Below are 15,432 nucleotides of genomic sequence, written 5' to 3' on the forward strand. Positions count from 1 at the left end.
AATGTTGCAGATTGAGGCATCCAGTAAATATTTGTTAAGTGAGGGAGTGAATGAACTTTGCAAATATGGACCATAATAGAAATAGCATATTGCTAAGGATTTCTTGGGAAATGAGCGAGGTCTTAGTCCACTGGTCTGCTCCCAGTTTCTCCAGGGGGCCACTTGGTCAGTTAGCCAACTCCTAATTCCTTCCTGGGGTAACTTTTTGTACACTACGTACAGCAATATTAATAGGGTTAGAACAGTCTTATTATCACTGAATTCTGTTTATATCTCTCAGCCTGGATGAAAGGACACTGCCTTTTTCTTCAGTCTCAGCAGCATTTTTCATGTTATAAGTTGGTAAAATTCAGAGTCCCTAGGAGTGGAGAGAGAAAGAGGCAAGTTACTTGCCAGCCCATGGGAAAGCCAAGCCCAGCGTTGATGCATTCTTGTCGTGGATGGTCCCACGGGAACACCTAGATTAGCCCCCGCTCCCGCTGTGGGTTCAAACTGCTGTCCCTGGAGTTATAAAGGGGCAGTTGGGTCCTCAGCCAGACAGCACAAATATTTTTAGGGCTCTTCGCCTCTCAATCTAATTTCTGCTTGAAACTTTAACACATGCAGGCTGCATAGAAATGACTTTTAAACTACTCTCTGGGTAATGTAGGAGGGCTTGGATTAGTACCACAGCCTTTGAGCAATTTTTTTTTTATTGCTAACTATCCAACAGGCTGAACAGAGGAAATTCAAGTCTAACCCTGGAGGGACCCCTATTTAGTCATCTGTCTAGACAGACGAGTTCATATAATGGGCCTCTCTGTTTCTTTTGCTTTGTTATAACAGACGGTGGTCCCTTCCTTTCAACTCTATGAGGATGTCAACCTTTGGTTTTTTAATCCCAGCCTACTGTTGATAAGCCAAGAAAGTGACTCACACAGGAGCCAAAGATGACTCTCAAGTGTGACACAGTCTGTGATATAATAGAAAGAAAACATAGATTTTGCATAAAGGAGAATCCTGGGTAAAAATCCTGACTGTGAAATATTAGGCAAGTCACTTACCCTCTCTGAACCTCATTTTTCTCTTCTTTAAAATGAGAATTAATTTTTTAAAATACTCTTTTTAATGGTACTTAAAAAGAGAGAGATTAACACATAAAAATGCCTTGCATGTGGTAGGGAGTGAATATATTTTTTATTCATTCATTCATTCAAGGTGATCAGTAAAGACTTAACTTTTCCTGCTTTTTGTATTTTGAGAACTCTAAGAAAACCAGAAATTCCAGCCCATATTTTTAATATCAAGTCATACATTGAGCAAAGCAAGTGATAGATATTTTTTAAGCCTAGGAGAAAATTGATAGTACCAATTTCTGTTAGACAAAAGTAATATTGGAGATATCACTTAAACATTGGTAGAGGTAAATAAGGTAGAATGATATTCTCTGTTGTATCAGAAGGACTCAAAATTCTCAGAACCTGCCTAAAAGAACTCTCTTTGTTAGTAACTATTTCTGCAACTAAGTGGTGCATCTCTCTCCCTTGTTATTTCACTTTATTTTTAAGCATTTTGCAGGTTTTCATTACATATGGACAATATTATGCATGATGTACATGCACACTTACATACATATTAACCTTTGAGATATATTCCAGTTCACTTTTGTTTGCCAAATTAGGCTTCTATGAAATGAACAAAATATTAGAAAATACACCACATAGGCTCCTGATCATACTTTTGTTTTCAGTTTAAACAACATTTTTGTGTGTGTTATTTTACTGTAATCTCTTCCTGGACTGTCCCTGAAAACAGTAATGTGGAAAATATTGTTTGATTCAATTTAATTCAATAAATATTCACTGAGCATGTACTGACTCCAGGGCTTGCTGCCTGAATCACAGAGGTGAATAAAAATGGGGAGAGTAGGGGAGAACCCCCCTCCCCCACCAGAGGAGGCAGCACAGCTAGCCCAGGGAAAGACACGGTGATCACAAGACACAGGTGTGAGTGGAGACACCAGGTTTATTTTTATAGGATAATGATTGGGCACGCTCCTTCTTTAAGCCTCAGTTTCTCAGCTCACGCCAAAATGCGATAATCATGGTGGGTACATGACAGAGGGTGTGTGCCTCAAAATGTGTGATGTTGCTTTTGTCAATGTTCTTCTTATTCTTTTTATTGTTATTCTTCTATTATACCTGCCCCCAAGTAGCTTATACCCTATTTGTGAAAACAAGTTAATATACCCACCACCCTACACAAAGCAGCAGAACCATTCAAAAGTTGCTGAATGATATCTACAAGCCAAGGCCAATGGTACCAATGGTAACACAAAGACAAAATGACTGAGGCATAAAAACAACTTAAAAAAAAATTCGACCCGTATTGTATGCAGATTGCTACATGTACCTGAGCAGTGAATAGCCACAACCTCCGTATTGAAAGGGAAATAGGAAAGTCGGTGTCTCCTTCAGCTGTTAAAGGACAGAAGCAAATGATATCTGTGTTGATAGCAAAGCTTTTCACATCTCAGAGTACAGTTCTTGATGTTTCCATACATTGAAATTCCATTAGAATCCACTGCTTTACGTGGCTTCGGATACGGTATGTCTGAGTCATGTCTATTTCAATACAACTGCAATCAATAAAAAGCCCAGTAAAATGTGGTTAACCACAAGGACATCCCTCCCCGCCAGCCCCACCCCCCAATCAGCACTGTGATTCATTCAGTTTAGTGCCTCTCCCGGTGGTAGCCTCTGTATCGAGAGAGGCAGCCTTCTTCCAATACAGAGAACAGAAAGTCCCCCTCTTGGGCCGGTCTGCCTGCTCCTGTGTTGTCTCGCATGCCCCATCCTGACCCCTGGGAAGCCCCGTCCTGTTCTGGGGTGTCTGTGGCCTCATTATCATAGGGACACAGGATAGATGTCTCCGGAGGATGTGGCCTGAGGTCCCAGCAAACCTTACCGAGTAAACAATTTTGCCCTGTCTCTGCCAGTACAACTGGCTTCCTGTTGCATCCTCTGTAATGGGAATCTTGAGGTCCCCACTAGCCCTCAGCTTTGTTTTCATTCCTTATGTGTCTTGTACTGCTTTTTCGCTCTTGTTCTTACGCAGTAGGGACCTCAGGCAGCTGCAGGGGTCGTGAATGCACGGGGAGCCCAGAGGGGAGGAGAGGAAGGGAGGGTGGGAGACAGGTGTGCAAAGGACGGGGGCAGCCTTCACCTGCTCGCTGTCTGGACTTGGCCATTCCTCATGGGGCAGCACCTTCCCAGGCTAGTGAAGCCAGAAGGGTGTCTGCCTTGAGCTGTCATCCTGGAAATCCCGGACCTTCCAGAATTACCCACAGGGAATGTCAGGCTTCACCATTACCTTTAACTGTCAAAGCAGACCGAGAGAAGAGTATGCTCTATTTCCTCTCTTCTTAGGACAGCGGTGTACCTTTGTTTCCGCCTAATGCTCCAAGTCCGCCTTGATATTTTTTCTCAAGATTGCCATTTGGGAGGAGGTTTTCTTTAAAAGTGCTGAGGTCGGCTATTCGGAAAGTAAGACGAAGCCGATTGAAAACGGTGTCCTGTTTCTGTACTCTTAACTGAGGGAAGTTCAGTCCTGATCAAATCAGTGAAGCCCAAAGTTTAAGTCACTAGCTGTGTTAGAATCTGATTTTACCACTTTTCTCTACTTGCTGCTAGTTAATAGAGAGAAAGGTGGACCTAAAGATGCCTAATTACACTTAACTTCTTTTACTGATGGGGGCAACCAGTCACCCTTTGCTAAGAATCTGTATCTAGTTTCTTTTATTCACAATTAGTATTTGGTCCAAAATAAACAATAACAACAAAAAGAACAATATTTATAATAATAACATTTATTACTTATATCCATGTAGTGCTTCAACCCTAGGGACCTTCCTAAGCACTTTAGAGATAACTGACTCATTTGATCCTGGCAATACTAGGTAGATATTATTATTTTCTCCATTTCACATGGGAGGAAACCAAGGCACAGAGATAGATGAAATCACTCCCCATTCCATAGCTAATAAGGGGAAGAAACAGGACCCCCCCCCCCATATCTGCCATTATCATCATCACTCCCATTAATTGACCCTTGAGCTGATCATGTGACACGGAAGTGGCAATGCTGTGTCATGGTTGAGGGCACAAACTCTGGGATGAAAACTGCTCCAGAAAACTGTTTGGGGAAAGGCAGTGAGGTCTGAAAGCAGAGTCCACCTGGCTTAAAATATAGAAATCACTTATATATATGAGAAACCTATGTGGCGAATATCCACCCACGCAGCGCTCCTTTGGGATGAAACTGAAAAGAGCAGTCAAACATGCCAAGTTCTCTCCAGATGACTTTTTAAAACTCACCCCTCTGATTAGCAAACAGTACAGATGTTGATAGAGTTGGAGGATTTTTAATATCTTTATTTGATTTACACAAAGCAGCCAAATGCAGTTGGCCCTGAGCTGCAGCCTATATGTGTCTGAATGCCAAGAAGCAACTGTGCTCCACTGGGATGCCGAGCATTCCAGACCTGTTACCTTGTAAGTGTAATATTTACCAGATTTTTGCTTCATCTGGAGATGAAGAGCAGAGCTGCCCAGAGTCGGGGCGGGCCTGGCTGCTGGGAAGGGAGCTCCGTGTGCAGAGGCATCCCCGAACGAGCAGGGAGCTGGGGAGGTGAGCACAGATCTGCCAGAAACAAGCCTTTTTCCTGGCAGCCGGGAATCTAGGAAAAAATAACAGACCTTACGTGGTTGGGGTGCCCAGCAAACTCATAGGGCAGAGTGCTTTTGCTTTCACAATCCTATTTTATCCTCACGTCTCTAGGTGATAGATGCTGTCTTGTCCCCATTTTATAGATGGGGGTGATGCAGCTCAGGGCTTCCCTGATAGCTCAGTTGGTAAAGAATCTGCCTGCAATGCAGGAGACCCCAGTTCGATTCCTGGATCAAGAAGATCTGCTGGAGAAGGGATAGGCTACCCACTCCAGTATTCTTGGGCTTCCCTTGTGGCTCAGCTGGTAGAGAATCTGCCTGCAATGTGGGAGATCTGGGTTCAATCCTTGGGTTGGAAAAATCCCTTGGAGAAGGGAAAGGCTACCCACTCCAGTATTCTGGCCTGGAGAATTCCACGGACTGTATAGTCCACGGGGTCGCACAGAGTTGGACACAACGGAGCGACTTTTACTTTCAACGTGGTTTAGAGACATAAATAGATTGCCCAAGCTCACATATTTAGTCCTCTTCCAAAGTCTGTCTTTATTTTGACTTTAGTAAAACTGATTTGGAGAAAGGAGGTGAAGGTGGCCAAGTGGGGCTGACTCACTCCCTGTAGCCTCTCTTGGGTCTCCCTTCCTCTGACCTTCCCAGCCTCCCTGCCAGGCAGGTGTTCCTCGCTCCCTACCGGTGAGGAAACTGAGACCTAGAAAGCTGAAGAGAGGTGCCCACAGCCAGCTTTTTTAAGTGACAAAGCCAAAGCAGAATCGGGGGCTGCTGAGTCCCAGACCTTAAATCTGGCGTAATAGCACTGTCTTCATCAGCTGGCAGTGCTGAGCTTACAAACAAAAGCCCATCATAAAACTCCGGACAAGCACCGCTCTCTGTGGTGTCCCTCAGTTGGGAGAAGGGGCTGGAGGCTATTTCAGACAGCCTAATCCTGAACCCCGTGTGTCAATAAACAGAGCTAGTAAATGAGACAGTGTGATTAAGAGTGTGTGTGTGCGTGTGTGTGTGTGTGTGTGGTGCACACGTGTGTCCACGCACAAACAGTGAGGCAGTCACAGGCTGGAGGAGATGAGAATGATTTTCAAATCAAAGAGGTCAGCAGTTGCCACAGCAGCACATGTGTAATGAACCATATTTTACTTTCATCATCACTTCATCAGATGAGTAAATAGAGACAAGATCCCCAAGGTCAGCAAAAGGAGATGGTGAAACCAGTCTCTAGTTCTTTCTGCCCTTCCCGGATGGGGGCTGCCATCAGCACCCTCACCATAGCTGGTATTTTTTTCTGTTTTTTTGGCGTAGGAGTGTTTGACTGAAAGTGAAGCCAGAGCATTGGCAGCAGCCCCCCGCCCCCACCCGAAGTGCTCAGGGCCGTCTTCCAATGAGGCTGGAAATATAAACAGAAGAGCTAGTTTGCCTGGGGGCCCCTTGCAAGAGCCCTTATTCGCTACTGCTCCCTTGGCTTTGGGGGGGTGGGGTGGGTGATGCTTTGGTTGAATCTCACCCAAAAAGCTGTATTTTTAGCTGAAGATGGAAAATTATAAAAGCAAAGGTGTGAAATGAAGCTCTTTGGTGAGTGTTGTCAGTGGAAGAAGTCGCCCCCAGCATAGACCAAGTCGCTCCAAGAGTCCCATCCACACTGGAGCAGGGCCCCTGACGCCCCGCAGCAGCGGCGCTGGCGAGACTGATAAAGGGACTGGTCTTAAGCACTTGGTTTCACTCCCACACTGAAGTCGGTAGACAGGTTTCTTTCTCTGTGGAAATTCGGAATTTTTCTTTACTACCTTCACAGTGCTGCTGTGTCCTGAACTGGACATTTGTCACAGGAACTGAATCCAAAGGATGATGTTTCATCATTTCAAAGTGTGGTGGTGGTGGTGGTGGAGGGGGTCATAAATACGACAGACCTTGGTTATGCTACTATTTTGTGGAATGGATTTTGTTTCATGAGTGGATTTGGTCTCTACATCTCCCTTTCTGATTCGGTTTTGGCATCAAGTGTATACTGCCTGCCTGAGTGAGTTGGGATATTTCCCCAGTACTTTCTCTGGGATAGTCTGCATGGTTTAGAATGATGTACTTCCTAAAAGTCTAGTGAGATTCTTCTGTACAACTTCCTGGGACTAGTATTTCTTTTGTAGGACATTTCTTAGAGGTATTATTTTTAAATTATTTATATGCATTGTCATCCTTCTAGTTTCTTTTTTCCCCATTCTTTTTTTCTTATTAATTATTTTTTTTCTTAATTGAAGTATGGTTGATTTGCAATACTGTTAGTCTCTGGTATACTGCAAAGTCATTCAGTTTTATATATGTATATATATTCTTTTTTAATATTATTTTCCATTATAGTTTATTACAGGATATTGAATATAGTTCCCTGTGCTATACAGTAGGATCTTGTTATTTATCCAGTCTACATATAATAGTTTGCATCTGCTAATCCCAAACTCCCAACTCAATGCCCCCCCCAACCCCAAATATGGAATGCTTTGTGAATTTGCATTCACAAAGAGACCATGCAAATCTTCTCTGTGTTGTTCCCACTTTAGTATATGTGCTGCCAAAGTGAGCACTCCCCATTCTTAATGGAAATACTATTTGCATATAGTGAAATGCACAGGCTTATGTGTGCAGAAAGGGATGCCTTCAACAAAATCTTGAAGCAGAGGAGAGAGGAGTAACTTGCCTTTGGTGAAACAGCTAGTGTTTAAGGAAAGGAGTCAGGATTAGAAAGAGGAGGATGAAAGTCACTGACTCCTGCTCCCAACATAATGCTAAGATCATCATCAAATACTGTCTTTAGTTTTCTTAGGAGCGCAGGTCTTTAATGGGCTTTCCTTTTCAAGTTCTGGTGGTATATGGAGCTATGATGTGCCCTTTCTCTTTTGATACCTCATCTCAGTTATTAAAAAATATTTATTTTTATTGATTTACTTGGCTGCATCAGGCCTTCGATGTGGCATGTGGGATCTAAGTCCCTGACCAGAGATAGAACCTGAACCCCCTGCACTGGGAGCACAGTGTCTTAGCCACTGGGCCACCAGGGAAATCCCCTTCATCTCAGTTTTTGAAAATTAGTGTCTGTGGAGGCTAGGAGGTTGTCACATGACACAACTCTACTGTACATTATTTTCACAGTCCTCTTGGAAATAACTGGGGTTTTGAATTAAACACTAGATGGTTAGGAAAGGTTTCAAGGAAGAATAGAAAGCAAGAGGAAAGACAGTTCCCAGTCAGGAGGAAAGGAAGCCATGTGACAGACCCTCGGAAATGTGGATGCTGCCCTGGGATGTTAGAGAAGAGCTGTGCAGCTGGATTTATGATCTAAACAGAGGTTCAGTGGGAAGCCTAGAAGCACAGATGCACTCCCATTTAGACGGGATAGCCCACTGCTGTTTTGTTAATTAGAATCCTCCTGGGATTTGTAAGTGCTGTTTTAGGAAGGTCAGAGCTGCAAGAGAGCATGTGTGCCTTTAAAGAAAATGTATCATCTATTGTAAATATGAATCTACATTGAGTAAAGCACAGGAACATTTGGAAATGCAGTGATAAGGTTGCTTGTGTACCCTTCAGAGGTCCCTTTTATGTTTGATGGCGAAGCAGGTGAGGTGGGGGAGGGAGTCATAGACCTTCATTGTTACAAAGGCTCCTCTTGGCTGCAGAGGCAGTAAGAAGCGGCACCCCTTACATAAACTGTTTATCCCTTTAACCATGATGTCTGGAAGTTTTTTGCTGAAGAATTTTAACACAGCTACATGCCAGATTTGATGATACGTTCTATGAGTCAGGTTTCAAGGAGTTAGAAGCTGCAACAAAATTAACCACAAGCTTCTGAAGAACTTTCCATGAAACACATTTTCAAGGAAAAACTGTTGCCTTTGGATTTCCCCACCTTAAAAGGTAGAGCATAAACACACACTGACCGGAGAGTACCACATTCTGGAGCCTCCCAGAAATTGTGAAATAATACAAGAATGCCTTCCCTCCACCCTTCGTTTCTGCCTCACAGAGTTCATCATGCGTGGCAATTTTATGGTGGTGTGACAGTCTGTAGAAATGAGATAAGGGGAAAATTTATTTAAGATTCATTTAAATAGTATAAGGTAATTCATGGGGTGCCCCATCCCTCAACCAAAACATCTTGATTCATTTTTTTAAAAATGAAAAAAGGAATTTTGTAGCAGACATGTTTTGAGTGCACTGGATATGTGTCTTATTTTTTGATGACCATGGATTGTCATTTATTATTTTGTAGGGTTAGAAGTTATAACCTTTTTCATGTAGACAATTAAAATTGTTATGTATGTTGGAATAGAATCAGAATAACTTGAGGTGGAGAAAGCATTAATGGGTATGTGGTCTGTTTGCCAAGCTGAGAAAAGCAGGTGTGTTAAACACTCTGTGAATATAAACAAGACTGTGTGTAAATGGATTTCTCTTACATTATGAAATGAAGTGCTAAAAGTTGTATCACTTATTGGCTATATTGTTGTTCAATCACTAAGTCATGTGTGAACTGCAGCATGACGAGCTTCCCTGTCCTTCACTATCTCCTTCAGTTTCCTCAAATTCATGTCTATTGAGTCAGTGATGTAATTAGACAATCTCATCCCCTGTCACCTTTTTCTCTTCCTTCTCTCAATCTTTCTGAGCATGAGGGTCTTTTCCAGTGAGGCAGTTCTTTGCATCAGGTGGCCAAAGTATTGGAGCTTCAGCTTCATCATCAGTCCTACCCTAGATAAATGATGGAATCCTCCTAAACCTTAGTATCCTCATCTGCAAAATGGGAACAAAAAGAGTGTCTACCTTGTCGAGTTTTTGTGAAGTTTGAAGGAGAGAATGCAGGTAGGAATCTGATCCACTGCTTTTATTATTGGTAACTTACATATTAAAAGCAGACTTTGAGGCAGCGTACCTACTGTGCATGTGCTCCACCTCATTCATCCTTAAGCTCAGGGGCTATGACAGTCCTTCACATCCCTCAGGTCTGGCCAAAAAGGGACAGAAGGCAAAACTCAAATCTGTTGGTTAAAAGGCAACTTGGGGGATGACCTGAGGGGCTTCAGGGAAGCCAAGGAGACAGATGAGGGTTGGTTACACATGCTTCGGGGCCGCGGGCAGGTATCATTCTTAGGACTGATGATGCTATGGTCTCACAGACCCCTGAGAGGGCTTGGGTTTTGTGCATAGTAACCTGCAGGATCCTTCTCTGCGGTGAGGTGGGAGTCAGGATTTGGGTTTGATAATCCACTTACCAGTGCTTTCTGGTTCCAGCTCTGAGCCTCGGTTTCCTTATCTGAAGAGTGGGATAGGTACCTCAAAAGTTGTTTCTGGGGGTACAGATCAGCTTGTGTAAGCAATTGCTTGTTATCTCTGAGTGACCTCTGAGGAGGTGCGGCGGGTACATTCTTCTTCAGTGAGAGTGTCAGAAAGGCTGTCACCAAACAAAGAACAAATAATGAGTGTTGGGGAGGATGTGGAGGAAAGGGAACTCTTGTGCGTTGAGGGAATGTGGTACAGCCCCTGCAGAAAACAGTATGGAGGTTCCTACAAAATTTCAAAATAGATCCAGCAATTTCACTTCTGGGTGCTCATCTAAAGAAAACAAAAATACTCATTTGAAAAGACACATGTACGCTGCATGTTCTTAGCAACATTATTTACAATAGCTAAGACAAGGAAGCTACCTAAGTGTCCATGGAGAAATGAATAAAGATGTATATACATATATACACACACACACATATGCATGCAATGGAATATTACTCAGCCATAAAAAAGAATAAAATCTTGCCATTTATGACAACATGAATGGACCTAGAGGGTATTATGCTAAGTGAAATAAGTCAGACAGAGAAAGATAAATACCATATGGTTTCACTTATACATGATAGCTAAAGCACAAAACAAGTGAACAAACAAAGCAGAAACTGACTCATAGATTCCGAGAACAGACAGGTGGTTGCCAGAGGAGAGGGAGTGGAAAGATAAGTAAAATAGGTGAGGGAGACCAAGAGGTACAGACTACCAGTTATTAAATAAATAAATCTTGAGATATAATTCACAGCATTGGGAAGAGTCAATTATACTATAATAACGTTGTGTGGTGACAGGTGGTAGTGAGACTTATCATGGTGATCATTTTTCAGTGTTTAAAAATACTGAATCACCATTGTACACCTGAAACTAATATTGTAAGTCAATTATACTTCAATGTAAAAAAGATATTAACAAAGAATAAGCATAAATACAGTCATGCCACCTTGCACTTATGGATTACTTTGCATTTAACAAAACCCTTTCACATACATCACCATATTTGAGCCTGACCAGAGCCCTGTAAAGTGGTCACGAGCTCTAAAGGCACAGAGAGATCTAAAACAACACAGTTTCAGAGGCAAATGGGAATTCTTACTAAGAAGTTGTAGTCCTGTGTATGGACTTTCCAATGGCTCAGATGATAAAGAATCCACCTGCCAATGCAGGAGACCTGGTTTCAATCCCTGGGTTGGAAAGATCCCCTGGAGGAGGGAATGACAACCCACTCCAGTATGCTTCCCTGGAGAATGGACAGAGAAGCCAGGCAGGCTACAGTCCATGGGGTGACAAAGAATCACACACAACTGAGCGACTCACACTTTCACGTTCACATAAACCCTTCCTCGCTTTAACCAGGTCTGAGAGTTTTGTACTGAAGGTTTTTAACACAACCACAAGGTGAGATGAAGACCAGTCTCCTCACTCAGTGGCAGCAACTTAGTTGCTACAGACAGCATTGAATCAGGAGCTAGAAACTCACACACACACATCATGTGCTTGGCTGGTAAGGAGCCACGGTGAAGGAGCAATAACACAGACATATCACGCCTTCAAAACCTAAAGGAGGCTTTTCAGAAGCTCAGCCTCTGAACCCTCAGTGTTCTGTCTCCTTCCCCATATTTGCTCTTTGAGGAAAACAGAAGATTCAAGAGGCTGAAAACCAGACTTGTCTAATGAGCTTGAGCACAGTGTCACAAGTTGTCAGGATGGTCACATTTCAAAGGACATCGGGTTCTGTCATCTCTCCTTGTCCTGAGACTCTGGCTGTTCCCAGTCAGAGGCTTCGGACTCCTTCTGTGGATGGTTCTGACACTTAGATGTGGCTCATCATTTACTGAGCTTTGGCTGTTCTTCTGGAACTTTCCACCTTGAAGAACTTCAGCATGAGCCCTTATTGGGAAGAAAGGACCATGGAGCAGTAGAAAGAGTGTGGAGTTGGGGCTAGATAGACTTGCTTTGCGATTTTCAGCCACTGCTCTTAACTGTATGCATGAGTGACTTGCCTGCTCTAAACCTATCTCTTCATTTGTACAACGAGAGGCGGGTGCTGGCTCATAGCAGGCACTGTTCTTGTATGAGAGCATCTAAATGAGATGTCACTGAAGTAAAAAATGAGATCATATCCAAGAAAGCATGTTGTAAACTGCACGTTAGTGACTTTTAATAGTAAAATCACCAGAAATCTCCTTTTACACCTGGTTTTATGTGAGTTATCCAACAGGTCAGGAAATCTAATAAGTCCATTGGGTTGGGCTCATAGGGTCCTGATACTAACAGTTATCCCCTGAGTAGGAGAGATGGGGCCAAGGACTGTGCTGGTTTGACTGTGCTTTGTTTGACTCCAAAGGCAAGAGAAACTACCTCCCATCCACAGTGTTTCAGAGTCTCCTGTAGTTTTGACCTATGTGACTTCTTCTTTAGGAGAGTCTTCCTGGCATCAGACTCTGAGACTGGATGCTGCCTTTCCCCCTCTGCTCCCAGTGGTCTGTTGATAATATAAACTTACATTTCTTGAGCACTGGCTGTGTTCATAGTCATTACCTTAGTTAACCCTTAGAGTGATTCTTACAAGCAAGAGTGAGTATTATTACCCAGAAATGAATCTGAGTCCTCGCGCTCATCTATCAGGTAAAATGTAAAGAGAGAACCGTCATACACAAGAGTATTGTCGCGCCCAAAGAAGGGAGAGATGGCTTCTGCTCCGGAAGAGCTGGAAATTCTTCTGAAAAGAGAACAGACCGGGCCGGACCTTCAAGAATGAGTAGAATTTGCCAAATGTAAAGGGTTTCTAGGTGAAGGATTCATGTGGCATGGGGCGTGGCGGGGTGTCAGCATTTGGCATGTTTGGAGATCAGAAGTCAGATGGTGCATTTAGCGCTTGGGGCCGAGTCAGCTGTGGTGAGGGTGGGTGGGCAGGGTACAGGGTAGCAGAGATGACGGTATGCCCACAAAGCTAGGGACGCAGGTTGGGGTCCCAGGGGACAAAGCAAGGCGTGCCTTGGAGTTGTCTCTTCGTTTGAAAATTGTCAGGACTTTTCACTGGGTAGGGGTTAAGAGAGAGAAAAGGATGGCTGCGAAGAAAAGTGGGTTTTCCTTGTACCATGGTATCTTGACAAGCTAGAAAAGGCCACTGTGACCTTACGGGTAGGGAGTGAGTCCCCCAGCCTTGGAGTCTAGTCCCAGCCCAGGGAACTGAGACCCGGAGAGGTTTTTGATACCCCATAAGAGATCTCCCTAGAGGTCACACCGCCGCGACCTCATCTGCCTGACGTCTGCAGAGCCCCGCCCACACTGCGTGTAAATCCCTCCGCGGGCCGAATGGCCACTGTCCCACACCTGCGCCGCTTGCGCATTGCACTTCTCTTTTCTCACTCTTGACTTGGGAGGAAAGCTGGTCCGATGGAAGTCTGGGCAAATAGAACTGAGTCCATGCTGACTGTCTCTCCATATGTCAGACTCATAAGGTGCTTTTGGGATTCTAGGATTCTTCTCAGGGATAGTTTACGTTGCTAAACATGCCTTGAAGTTCATGTGTCTGTCTGTGCACCCCTTGTGCATACCCCAACATTCCTCCCTTCAGCCTTATCCTTTACGGAAACCAACGCAGCCCAAAAGGCCCACCAAGAGCAAGATGTGTCTGTCCTGTGTGAGATTAGAAGCTCTGGTTAGACTCATGAGCCTGGGCTTATTAGACACATGTGCAATTATAGTAGAGCTATATAGAAGGAAATGGCACCCCACTTCAGTACTCTTGCCTGGAAAATCCCATGGATGGAGGAGCCTGGTAGGCTATAGTCCATGGGGTCGCAAAGAGTCAGACACGACTGAGCGACTTCACTTTTCACTTTATGCTCAGTCACTCAGTCGTATTGCCATTACATGGACTGTAGCCCGCCAGGCTCATTCATCCATGGGATTCTGTAGGTCATTCATCCATGGGATTCTGTAGGCAGGAATACTGGAGTGGGTTGCCATGCCCGCCTCCAGGGGATCTTACCAACTCAGGGATTGAACCTGTGCCTCTTGCATCTCCTGCATGGGCAGACGGGTTCTTTACCACTAGTGCCACCTGGTAAACCCCTAGTAGAGCTACAGAGAAGGCATTTTTGCCTTTGAGAGCTCCCTAGCTTCCTTCTTACAATGAACAAGGAATAATGAATATATGATGAATTGATTTCAAAAAAGCAACTAGCTGGGCTTTGTAAAAGTCTGTCTGAGTTTGGGCTGCCCTGATTACCTGTTCAAGGCAGAATGACTTCTGTGAGGCCATCCTGAGGGAAGAGAGGTCACAGCTGATATCCTACATTCAGAGAAAAAATTTTACAAATGCAGTAAATGTCCGAATAGTTGTGGAATTACTTTATACACCAAAAAGTGATTTTGTCGTAGTGGCTGATGGTCAAAAAGCATCACTGAGTCTTTCATTCATTTTTTAATATTGCTTTTTTAATTTTTATTTTTTAATTTTTTGCTCCACAATATGGCTTATGGGACCTTAGTTCCCTGACTAGGGATCAAAACCATGCCCCCTCCTGCAGTGGAAACACAGAATCCCAATCACTGGACCTACGGGAAGTCCCTCTGAATCTTAGGCCCACTGCCTCAGGTGACACTAGTGGTAAAAAAACCCAGCTGTCCATGCAAGAGACATAGAAGATGCAAGTTTGATCCCTGGGTCAGGAAGATCCCCTGGAGGAGGAAATGGCAACCCACTCCAGTATTCTTGCCTGGAGAATCCCATGGACAGAGGAGTCTGGTGGGCTACAGTCCATGGGGTTGCACAGAGTCTGACAGGACTGAAGCGACTCAGCACACATGCACACATGCAGTTGCCTGTGGCCCAGTCTCTCCCTCATCCACTGTGGAAGATAGAGATGTCCTAAAGACATCTTAATCCCCCCACTGAAACATGGGGGCAACTGCTCCCTTCTTCCCTCTGGAATTTCTTTGTCATTCCCGAAGTACTAGTTCCAGGGAAGGTCACTCATTGTATGTCATGATCCCCAAGGTAGCTGCCTGAGCATAAGTCACGTTCTCCATCTTGGTCCCTTCTAAGCACTGTCCCTCTCAGATGCTCTCAGAGGCTGCTGGACATGTAGTGCCCTTGGCACTAGAATAGCCCTTCACAATAACAATGAACTGTTTTCACCAGAGAGCATCAGGGCTGGTGGAACAGATGGTGTGTTTATTTTAATGTTTCCATATCTCTTCAAGTTGGAATACCATGAAGACCTCAGAACTGGTCTCCCCAGTCTTCACTCAAGAATGCATTGTCTAAGAGGTTGTACGGCTCCATCAATGGATTTATATCTTACAGGAGGGGGCGGGTCCTGAGCCTGGTGTCAGAGGTTAACACCAAGGGTCCCCAGACTCATTTAAATAAAACTGGCCTCTG

General features: G+C 44.0%; 1 protein-coding gene and 1 pseudogene across 3 annotated transcripts in view; one reads left to right on the forward strand and one right to left on the reverse strand.

Annotated features, from left to right (window-relative positions):
- Positions 1-15,432, forward strand: part of TGFB2 (transforming growth factor beta 2) — a 91,866-nt gene that overhangs the window by 26,715 nt on the left and 49,719 nt on the right. The gene's annotated exons all lie outside the window — the stretch shown is intronic.
- Positions 7,192-7,291, reverse strand: LOC133069719 (U6 spliceosomal RNA; annotated as a pseudogene).

The sequence above is a fragment of the Dama dama genome, chromosome 14, assembly GCF_033118175.1.
Source record: "Dama dama isolate Ldn47 chromosome 14, ASM3311817v1, whole genome shotgun sequence".
NCBI classification, from domain to species: domain Eukaryota; kingdom Metazoa; phylum Chordata; class Mammalia; order Artiodactyla; family Cervidae; genus Dama; species Dama dama.